General features: G+C 34.3%; 1 long non-coding RNA gene across 1 annotated transcript; it reads right to left on the bottom strand.

Annotated features, from left to right (window-relative positions):
- Nucleotides 1-382: 382 nt before the first annotated feature.
- LOC115032170 lies at nucleotides 383-11,851 on the bottom strand. Its single transcript, XR_003837830.1, has 3 exons — nucleotides 11,811-11,851; nucleotides 8,799-8,837; nucleotides 383-6,039 (listed from the first exon to the last, which is right to left on the bottom strand). It is a non-coding gene; the product is annotated as an uncharacterized LOC115032170 (long non-coding RNA).
- Nucleotides 11,852-12,155: the final 304 nt, after the last annotated feature.

Here is a 12,155-nt window from a genome sequence, read left to right as displayed (position 1 = left end):
TTCATACTCAAATTAAAGTTGGTTAAATAAGAGGCTAGTAAGTAATTGCAAAGGTGTCAAGGAATGGGGACTTTTACAGTATGCTAATTCAGTCTCACTAGGAACAACTAGTTAGAAAAAATTTAAATGTATAGGTGAGTATTGTCATACTTAAAATCATAGCAATTCCACACATATGTACAATGTCTTATTTACAGTAAATACAGCAAATACATTGATGTGTATCTTTAACATGTTATTTTAATAGACAAATCTAGGAACATCCTAATTCCCACATAATAGATCATATAAATAATTCCTTTAGTAATTGAGACAATAACGAGGGATAAATTACTTGTATTTGCACTAACATATATTTTTCTTTAATGTGTAATGTTGAGAAAGAAACTTGTCATAGAAACTACATTGTTTACTATTTTATGCATGTAAAAGTCAAATTTTATGCAGAGTAAATTCTATGATGATAGATACCAGGATGGTTGCCAAGGAGGCGTGAATAGAATACAAACAAGGCTTTGGATGTGCTATTAGTGTGCTATATTTTGCTCTGGCTATAATTTCTTAGATGTGCATAGTTTTGTATTTGTAATGCTTACAAGATACTATGGACAGGAGACTATGGACAGGATCTGTACCCTTGTCTGTATTTCTCAATAAAGCACTGTATACACTGATATGGACATATAATCTAGTCCATATTGTTCAGAAAAGGAGGCAAATGTGTCTCTTAAATGGAATATTTTAGTAAGAAAAGAGTAAGTATGCACTTGCATTTTGTGCAGCACTATGAAATGGAAACATGACTATAATCAGGACTAGCTGTAGGATTTAAAAAGACAAAACAGGGAATAGAGCCAGCAGGAACAGAATAACAGTGCTTAGTCTTCGTTTCTAAAACTATTTTGGTTTTCAAACAATGTATGTACTAGTTGCACTCTCCCTTCTTAAAACTATAGGAACTAGTTAGGTGTGGTAGGCATGTCTTTAACCCTAGCACTTGGGAGGCAGAGGCAGGTTGAGGGCAGCCTGGTCTACAGAAAGAATTCTAGGACAGCCAAGACTACATAGAGAAACCCTATCTCTAAAACAGAAAAGGAACTTAGTATGTGTCCTATTAGTAGAAAACATTGCCTGTAGTCTGAAGAGTACAACTTCAATATCAACTATATCCATGTTTATAATAAATATACAAAACGATTAGCATTTAACTGTGTGTGTGTTTGTGTGTGTGTGTGTGTGTGTGCATGAGAGTAATACAGACAGGCAGAGACAGAGATAGACTGAGACAGAGGAAGATACTGAGACTGAAAGGAGGAGGTTGGGGGATGATGTAACTATTTTCTTAAGCAAAATAGAATGCTACAGATTTAGAGATTCTGTAGATGGTATTTATTTCAGCCCTAACCTTTTGAACAGATGGTTGGAACACTCTGAGACCTATAATTTATTACTAAGTTTATGTCAGTGACTTTGGGCTATGTGAGTCCCTGTTCCATCTTAGCTTTTTATTCAGAGTGCTGATCAAACGGAGTGAAGGATCATTCTGTTGTCATTGGTTTTATGCAATTCATGAAAGCACATAACAGCGATTACTTTAAAAAAGAAAAACTGTGTTTGCTAGTGGCAATGCTTCTATCTTTGTGTTTTGCTCTAAATGTCCTGATTGTCATGTGTTACTCTGATTTATGTGACTTAGCTACACTAGGTTTTCAGAGCAGGGTACATCTGGGTCAATAAGAAGTTGAAGAGTCTTAATAACAGGATCTCTGCATAGAGTGCTTTCTTACCAAGAGATGAAGACATGGGTGTGGTGGTGAGATTTTTGTTTTAATTTTGTATTGATACAGAGAAGCATAGAAGTTTAGTAATCAGTGTTGTTCTAGCATCAGAGTTGGTGGCCCCATGTGTACAAGGGTTTGTGCCACAGCACTTTTGTAACCATTTGGGCTTTCCTATATCTACCACATTTCCTGAATAATGACACAGAAGCTTATTTATTTATTAACTAATTAATGGCTAGGCCTTAAATTGGCTTGTTCCCAACTACTCACAACTCAATAATCCTATTTATACTATTGTATGGCTGCCATATGGCCAGCTACACACACACACACACACACACACACACACACACACACAAACACATACACACAGTTTGGTTTGAAGCAATGATTGGAATTTTGATTGAAATGACTAATAAGATTTTATGTAGTTAAATAGCTTGTGGATGCTAAAGCTCTTTATTTTGTGTACAAAGGAAAGTTCCTCCAGGAATATCTGGATGTTTCTAAGCATATATGATTAATAAGGGTAAAGAAACTGTGGAACACAGACACAAAATTGAAAAAAAAAAACTCAACAAGAATAATTCATAGAAAGTTGTGCTGAGTTCCCATGTCTTAAGGAGTTTTCAAATAACAAAAAGAAACTCAGGTAACAAAAGGTTATAACATAACACAACATAACCTTCTGATAAGCAAGGTACAACTAGTCTGTTCCCTAGCTCCTCTAGGGTCCATTTTCTTTTTTTCACATAATGTAGAAGGAACATGGCAGAAAAAGTAAGTCTTTGCACAGTGGTTTACAATATTGATTATGATTCTAAAGATAAATTTGGAGGCTACTAGAAAAAACAGTCTGCATTTGTTATAAAAGCTGAAATGGCCAGAGAGCTGGTTAAATTGTTAGATTATATGGTGCTCTTCCAGAGAAACAGAGGTTGGTGGCTGGTATCCACAATGTGCAGCCCATGACATCCCATAATTTCAACTCTAGGGGATTTATACTCTGATTCTGTTTTCTGCAGTACCTTTAATCCAGTTATACTACTTTATGCAAGTACATGGACAATGCAAATATAATTTTTAAGTAATACAAAAAATTTAAAAATACCCCAAGAAGTAGGGAAGGACAATTAGAGTTAGCTAAGGTTCAAGTCCTAGCTTTGAAGGTTCCAATAACTTCTACATGTTCCACAAAAATCCACAGTTATCTCTTCTTCTGAAGCCATGATTATGAAGGGTAGCCTCTCTTTTTAATTCTACTCACTATTAGTGTAATAGAAACTAGACATGACTAGTTATTGAATACATTTCTCACATTGACCCATTTAAATTGGTGATTTTTTAAAAAAATTGTCATTTTATATCTCTTGCATTTTCATTTCTTGAAGATGTTTGTTGGAATAGATGAGTTCTTAGTTTTCTACCAACAATATTTGTTATTCTTCTTGCCTTTTTTATCCAGCAAGATTATTCAAGAAATAGGCAGAGTTCTTACATATGCAGTAACAATTCTGAAATATTTCCCTGAAGAGTTTAGACAAGAATATATCAGAATGGGTCCACAGAGAGGTCCTTTTCATGAGGAAAATACACAAAACAACTTTGGTTATATTTGAAAAATGATGAGCATAAGTTATATAACTGTAGAGAACTAAGGTTAAAATAAATGTTCTTATTGCTGAATATTTTCAAATACCAAGATGGATAAAAGATGAGAGTATGCAGGAGTAGGGGGGACTCAATCCCACTAGACAAAGCAAAAATATTAAGCAGTTATTTACATATTTTGAACAATATGGAATTAACCATGAAAGAAAATTTCAAATGAAAAATTAATTATTCATGCCTTTTCTTTTCAAGATACAAACCATTAAACTCAAGAGTCAGAAGTAGTTTACTAATGTAAAAATATAACAGATGACAGTTTAGATAATTTTTTCAAATTATACTAGTTATTCAAATTTTAGACAAACCTTAACAACTATTGTTAACTATTACATCATATTTTTTCTCTAACTCACACCCAAATTTACAATAACATTTGTTATATTTTGTCAATTTGTTTCACAAAGAAAATAGATGATGATATTTAAAAGTTGGTAGAGATAAGATTAATGTAATCTCCAAAAACATAATTTCAAAGAATGCTTTCAAACAAACCCATATTAAGACACTTTATCTAGCTACAGAGTAACTCTGTGAAGTACTGAGCTGTTTGTTTTGATGGTTCTTTGAAACCTGGAGATACAGACCTAATACATATAATGCATTTTTTGAATGTTACTTACCGTGCCAGAATAACATGAAATAGAATCTATTGCTGTACTATGTTTCATGGTCTATAACATGAAACAGTATAGAAAGACTAAGTGCATAGTCATTGAAAGATAAACCGTGCCAGAATAACATGAAGTAGAATCTATTGCTGTACTATGTTTCATGGTCTATAACATGAAACAGTATAGAAAGACTAAGTGCATAGTCATTGAAAGATAATAACTTAGTGGATAACCCATTCTGTAGCATGTGTTTTAAAACACATTTATTCTCTGTCCCATACTCAGGAAATTAGTGAAACTTCAACTAAGTAGAGCACTTTATCCACTGTTCTCCTTGTAAGTTTGAATTGCTGAATGAAACTCTGGTCAATTATGTACTCCTTCCCCTCCAAATGGCTCCATTAATCTAGTACATTGTAGTGTTGACGTTTTTGGTGTGAATTCAGTCTATCAGCATTTGGTTGAAGCTAACTTTCTTACAAAAGTCACCGACATACCATCGTTAATGCTGAGTATATGGTCCATATCCTACCTGAATATTGATAAAATGGACTTTTGTCTTAGACCTCAAGAACTAGTTTGGCTGCAGTGTTTGAAACCAATCACACAGCTAGTTCACAAAGTCAGTAGCTCAGCATTGGCTGAGCTTATGATAGTGCCCAAAATGGTAACTCAAGTTGTTTTGTGAGTTAATTTGTCATAAGTTCAGCTACAAGTAGAAACATGATGAAAAGGTCCAATTATGTTTTCTAGATAAGAAAAGTTCATGAAAATCTAGTGTTTGTATTACCAAAACGATGAACATTCTCAACAGTTATTTTCAGTGATGCATGGACAAGAAAGTTAAAAATTGCCATTCATTTAACTGGCATTACTGTTCAATTAGCCAAAAGAAAGTAAGACATCTCATGAACATGTCTAGGCCCAAAATATCTCACTTAAAGTTTTATGTCATTTGTATTGTTTCCATTTCAAAAAGAAAACATTTAATCTCACAGAAAGTATGTATTGAGAAATAACTATGTTTGGATTGGTCAACCTTAGTTGTTGTTGTTTGAACTAAACCTTTATCCAGGTGATGGATTTACTGAGGCACAATCTGGAGAGATGTGAAAATTTCATATCTCATTAACTTGCATATTAAACAAGTTATTTACCAAATGTGCTTAACTGCAAGTATATGTAGATAAGAGAGAATGTCTTAAGCATAGCCCAAGACAACCTCAGAGATAAGATCCAACAAGCACTTATTCTTTGTCATGTCCCATCTTTTAGATAGTCTGATCCTTAAGAATATTGCAAGGGATTTAGAGCACTCTGGTGTAAGATATACCTATGTAGAGCCTTGCCATAACTGAACTAGAAACAGAAGTGAATATAATGATAGACATAGGTTTTTTGGGTAAACTGAGTCTACCCACATGATGCAGAAGAATAACTTTTATATATATTCCTGTACTATTTAAAATTAGAACACAGTCTATGTTACCAATTTAAAAATTCCCTACCTGAAATCATAAATCTCATTTTGTAATTGTTCCAATTATATTTAAAAGTAAACTTTAATGAACATACTGCCTTATAACAGCTAGAAGGAGCTAAATGTAAGTATCCCTCCTATAGCAACAGACACAAATGAAGATTCTCAAGTATTAGACCCTGAACACATCTGCTTATTAGTCAATTCCTTTGTCTATGTCATCTCTTTATGTCAGGCAAAATGTTTACAATGAAATCTCAGCATCAGATAGTTTTGATTGCCCGTGCCACCGTGGACAAAAGAGGACATTCCACTTTCACCGTGTAAAAGCAGTTGTCAGGGTCATGCATGGCTGTCTATTGTTCTTGTTGCTTCTGTCCTGGAGAGTTTGTTTTGCCAGGGTTCTCTCCAGGTTGTTGGACAGGTGTGACAGGAAACTGAAACCCATAGCCATTGTACCCATTCAAGTAGACACATTGGAAGAAACTGATGGGACCTAAGGAAAAGAGTATGATTTTTGTTATAAACAATTAGTACTTGTATAGTAACACAGTAGGCTCACTGATGCTGTACACCACAGTAGACATCGTCCCTGACTACTGAAGAGAACTGTACTTCATTGTGACATGGCTTCTTTATACAGAGAATCAAGACAACATAAATCATAATGGGATACTAAAAAAGAAAATGAACCAACATAGAATGTTTTGTGTGTGTGTGTTAATAATGTTCCAGAGCATCTGTGATTTCTAAAGTAGTGAGTTATTCCATTCATCTTTATTCTGGAGGCATGAGACCTACTAAGGAAGCCTGTTTTCTTCTTGAGGAAATGCTCTAAGGCAGATGCTTCACATAGAGAATAACACAGAAAAATAAGATGAATATGGCACAATGCCAGTGAGATGACTCAGTGTGTAAAGGTATTCATTGCCAATACTGACTACCTAAGTTCAAGGCCCAGGTCCCACATGATGGAACACGGGAATCAAATCTTAATATGGTGTCTTCTGAGACTGACAAACTAAGATTCCTCTTCCCCACCTCCACATAAATAAATTCATTTAATTATTTTTAAGAAGCATGTTGCAAAATATTATGGGCAGAACCTGAGCTGTGGATATTGAACCAGTATCCCTGGAGGCAGTTGTGTTAAAATACCTCTCCTGTAATCACAGACACTTACTGACTCTGTGTTATTTTCTATCGTATCCATGTACATTATTGCAAACAATCATAGACATTTTGCTGAAGGCCTACAGGAAAATGACAATTGAAGAGCATGATACATAGGAGATAGGAAGGTGGCCACATTTGTATGAATGAAATGAGTATGGTAAGGAAGCTTAAACAAGTATTAATAGTATTAATACCTCTTAGGCTGGTCTCACAAAATTTCTTTTTTCTCAAGCTCTCAAGAACTGAGATTATATGCATGAGTCACATTAAGGATATCTTCAGAGTCAAGTGAAGAGACATTGCCTAGCCTTAATAACTGGCTAATAATTTTCAGAAATTAGCCGTTTTTCTTTTTTGTTGTACCTTTGGGGCACAAGTCCTCTTTCCCTAAAGCCTTTGAAACTGTAAACACTAATATACATTAGATGGAGGTAGAAAAAGCTTCCAGAGTCAGGGAGAAATAAACGACTGGTGATAAAATTCAAGAGCATCATCATATATGTCCATCTAAGTTGAACCTTTACAGATGAAGACACTGTCCTGGCATATGCATCTAACTCAATTTGAAAGAGCTATTAGCAAAAATATCATTAGTTCTAAAAAATTTAGACCCTACATTAAAGATTCATGAAGAATAGGATGTAAAACTGCTATTTTAAGATGAAAATGTGAAAGAATGCTTGATGTAATAAATTCCACATGTGAAAAGTTTTACTAAGCAATATTTCACAAATATTTAATTTATTTTAATCACATTTTAATGTGAAATTTTTTCTTTGAGGAAAGATTTTTCTTTGTAACAATGGCTAGCCTGGGCTACTTACTGTCTGGCACAGGGTGGTTTTGAACTCAAAGCAATCATGCCTCAGTATCTAGAGTGATAGTAGAAACATGACCCATCGTGCCTGGAGACTTTTAATTACATTTCCTTTCATTTTGACCTATTTTATATTCACATAAGGAACAAAATAATGACTTTTCATGCATTTTCACCCATTTCTCACACTAGCGATGTAAAGTCAGCAGGAAAGTAGTATTGATACTATCTACACATTGCATTCTATTTTAATGCTTATTACTGAAATAAGAGATTTCAGCTATTGATACAATCTAATTGAAATTATTAAGAACAGTTTGTCCATTGGAAGAGCATGGCAGTTCATATCATAATTGTTTTTTTCATAGATTTCATTGATATATAAAATAATTATGTCAAGAGTGTTTATGCTCCTATATCTTTCACAGTCTAATTGTATGAAGCATCACCAGCAACATTTGCAGCATAGTAGGAATCCAAACTTCTCAATTAATAAGCTACCTCAGCAATTTCCTTCAGGAGGCATGTAGGAAACCATGCAAATACTATAAGAATTATTTTCTCAGATAAATGGTTACTTATTTAAAGCATTATGTGTTGTGGCCTTATTGGATCTATTTTTTAAAAAATTTTTGCTCTAGTGTAGTGATGATGATGATAATGATGATGACGATGATGACGACGACGACGACAGTGTGTGTGTGTGTGTGTGTGTTGCTTTACAATATGAACAAGAAATTTCTCACTTGAAAGCCCTGGGGTAATAATTATCTTGAGCACCAAGTTCTGGAATTCCATGTGAATACGGATTACATTCTAGAGAATCAGTGATTACAGAAACTGACTCTTAAAAGTTTGCCAAATGTACAGGAACGTCAAAAGGAACTTTTAATTTCAGGAGTGAATCCAAACCACTGAATAGCTAAAAATATTTCCACATTTTTTGACTTTTTAAAGAATTCAGCCCTCCACTTCAACTAATCTGTTACATCGCAGACAGTAACAGACATTTAAGCAATATTCAGGTAGAGAACCCAAGATCAGAGCTGTGCCAAATAGCTTACAATAAATGCCTCTTGAATGCGACAAAAATGACAAGTTTCTATTTGAAATATAAATAGTAAACTTTAAGGTGTTTCATCAGATCAGTGCTGAAAATCGTTTTCTACTAATACTGATTTTGGAGGCTCTAAAGGTTAATTATCTAACTAGTATCATATAATTGGAGGAGTTAGTTGTTTCTAATTTAATTATAAACTTACGTGTTTGCTTCTTTGGTGAAGATACATCATCAGTTACTTCTAGTGATAAAACAGTAGAAGAGAATTAATAATACATGCAGAGGTCAGTAGCATAAAATTGGCTTTGTGTCTTCCATATTTGAGCACAGTATTTTAGTGATAGAAAATACCATTCTTATACACTCCAAGTTTTTATTTAGATTAATTTCAGACTTTCTTTATAAAAACTGTGTATTACTCAGTATTACTGTGTATTAAACAGTATTACTCCAGGTTGTTAGAGCAAACCAGGATTCTTCCTTTGTGAGTTTGGTGTTTTTTAGCTAACTCATTCTTTACTTCTTTTCTGTTATCTCCAGTTTATTACAAATGTCCCATTTTTTTTTCTTGCATGCAACTGAAATTTACTTTTAAAATCTTAGTGATGCTAGATGGTATTTTTCTTATTTCACTTAATATAGTTATCAGATTGCATGCTTTTGTTTGCTTGCTTTTTGTTTTGTTGATGTTTTGTTTTTGGATAAATCATAATCATTGTATATACATGACACAATTCCTTTACCTTTCACTAACAACATGGTATTTTGATTCATATACTGGTATACTATAGCTATGTAATTAATATGGAAGTACAGGTATTATTTTGTAGTAATGATTTGTCTCCTTTGTATATATATTCAGTAGTGGAATTGATAGAAGATGTAGTAGATCTATCTTTAGTTTTAAAAGGAATCCTTTTATCTTTAAACTGCTAAATCAATTGTCAGTCTTATCTATAATATATACAATTTCCAATAACACATCTCATTACAAGCTTCAATTCAAATTAGATTTTTGCAAGGCACAGATTTCCATTTATCTGACCAAGGCAATTCTCCCATTTTTAATGGGAACAATTACAGATCTTATACTTTCATAGCAAGAAGAACAGTTTGTCACCTCTTACTATCCACAGAATACATTAGAAGGAGTGCTTGTTCTGTATCAGTTTCAAAGTCAGAAGCTAAGAGCCCTTCAGCAAATGACACTGACAAAAATGGGCAAGCTACTTTCAACTCTCATTTTCCTGAGACAGGCATTAGGAAATGTTTGGTTAATATTAAACACCTGGAGGTAGAATCTTTTTTGGTGTGTGTGTGTGTGTGTTCTATCCTTCCTTCTCTGTTTTCTTCTTTTAGAAGATGGCTTTCTTAATTATTCCTACAATTATTGATGAAATAATAGTTTTGCACTAAATGAAGTGATAATTTGTTATCCTTAATATTATATTTTTTTAAAATTCTGGGTTCTTTCCAGCTTCTAGCTATTATAAATAAGGCTGCTATGAGCATAGTGGATCATGTGCCCTTATTACATGTTGGAGCATGTTCTGGATATATGCCCAGGAATGGTATTGGTGGGTCTTCCAGTAGTACTATGTCCAATTTTCTGAGGAACCACCAAACTGATTTCCAGAGTGGTTGTACCACCTTTGAATCCCACCAGCAATTGAGGAGTGTTTCTCTTTCTCTACATCCTCACCAGCATTTGCTGTCACCTGAGTTTTTGATCTTATCCATTCTGACTGGTGTGAGGTGGAATCTCAGTGTTGTTCTGATTTGCATTTCCCTGATTAAGAATATTGAACATTATTTAAGGTGCTTCTCAGCCATTTGGTATTCCTCAGTTGAGAATTCTTTATTTAGCTCTGTACCCCATTTTTAATAGGGTTGTTTAGTTTTCTGGAGTCCAACTTCTTGAGTTCTTTATATATATTGGATATTATCCCCCTATAAGATTTAGGATTGGTAAATACCTTTTTCCAATTTGTTGGTTGCCTTTTGATCTTATTGACAAAGGTCCTTAGCCTTACAGAAGCTTTGCAAAAGGACACATGCTCCACTATGTTTATAGCAGCCTTATTTATAATAGCCAGAAGCTGGAAAGAACCCAGATGTCCTTCAACAGAGAAATGGATACAGAAAATGTGGTACATTTACACAATGGAGTACTATGCATCTGTTAAAAAACAATGAATGTATGAAAATTTTAGACAAATGCATGGATCTGGAGGTTATCATCTTGAGTGAGGTAATCCAATAACAAAAGAACACACATGATATGCACTCAAAGGTAAGTAGATACTAGCCTTGAAGCTCAGAATTCCTTTTAGAAGGGGGAACAAAATACCCATTGAAGGAGTTACAGAGACAAAGTTCAGAGCACAGCCTGAAAGAACAACCATCCAGCAACTGCCCCACTTGGGGATACATCCCATAAACAACCACCAAACCCAGACTCTAGGCAGATACCAACAAGAGCTTGCTGACAGGAGCCTGATATAGCTGTCTCCTGTGAGTCTCTGCCAGTGCTTGGCAAATATAGAAGTGGGTGCTCAGAGTCATCCATTGGATGGAGCACAAGGTCCACAATGAAGGAGCAAGAGAAAGTACCCAGAAAGATGAAGGGGTCTGAAGCCCCATAGGAGGAACATCAATATGAACTAACCAGTACTCCTAGAACTCCTTGGAACTATACAACCAATCAAAGAAAACACATGGTGGCACTTATAGCTCTAGCTGCATATGTAGCAGAGGATGACCTAGCCTGTCATCAATGGGAGGAGAGACTCTTGGCCTGTGAACTCTCTATGCCCCATATAGGGGAATGCCAGGACCAGGAATGAAAGTGGGTGGGTTGGGGAGTAGGGGGAGTGGATAGGGAAATTTTGGAGGGTAAAGGAGGAAAGACAATAACATTTGAAAGGTAAATAAAGAAAATATCTAATAAAAAAATTAACTAAAAAATAGGTAATAAATATACCTGATAAGTATTTTAACTAATGTCAATCTAGCTTTTCTTCAATATTCAAGGAGAAGAATGATTTATAAATAACATAGAATTAATAAAAAGCAAATATACCTCATATAAAGTGCCCAGAAATGTCTACAATTATAGAAAGATCAAGAATATTAGACTAAAATACATAACAAAAGGCAGAACACTGAGTTCTTGAGAGAAAGTGTATAAATTAGGAAAAGGTAAGGAACTCACCTTTATCTTTCTTTGAATGTGGGACATCTTTGGAGTCTTCTAAAAAGAACAAAAATGAAGAGTCAGTATAAGAAAACATATCAGAATGAACATTATAAAAACAATAGTGAATAAGCAAGTACTTAGAGAAAAGGAAGCATTTTTACTTTCTTGGGTAGAAATTAAGTTGGTTAATAACTCACCAGAGAAAAGTTATGGAGTTTTTCAAAATCATGAAGAATTTGTCTGTCATGTAATATTCAGCTGCTTCACTTAGGAGTACATGTTATCATGTGCTTAAACTTTTCTTAGACAGCAACTGGTAAGATTGTCCAGTTATTTAAGTGTGTGTAAGTATGAGGGCTT

This window comes from Mus caroli, chromosome 10 (assembly GCF_900094665.2).
Source record: "Mus caroli chromosome 10, CAROLI_EIJ_v1.1, whole genome shotgun sequence".
Taxonomy (NCBI): Eukaryota; Metazoa; Chordata; class Mammalia; order Rodentia; family Muridae; genus Mus; species Mus caroli.
The sequence above is the reverse complement of the archived record's forward strand: the minus strand, read 5'-3'. Positions and strand labels throughout refer to the sequence as shown.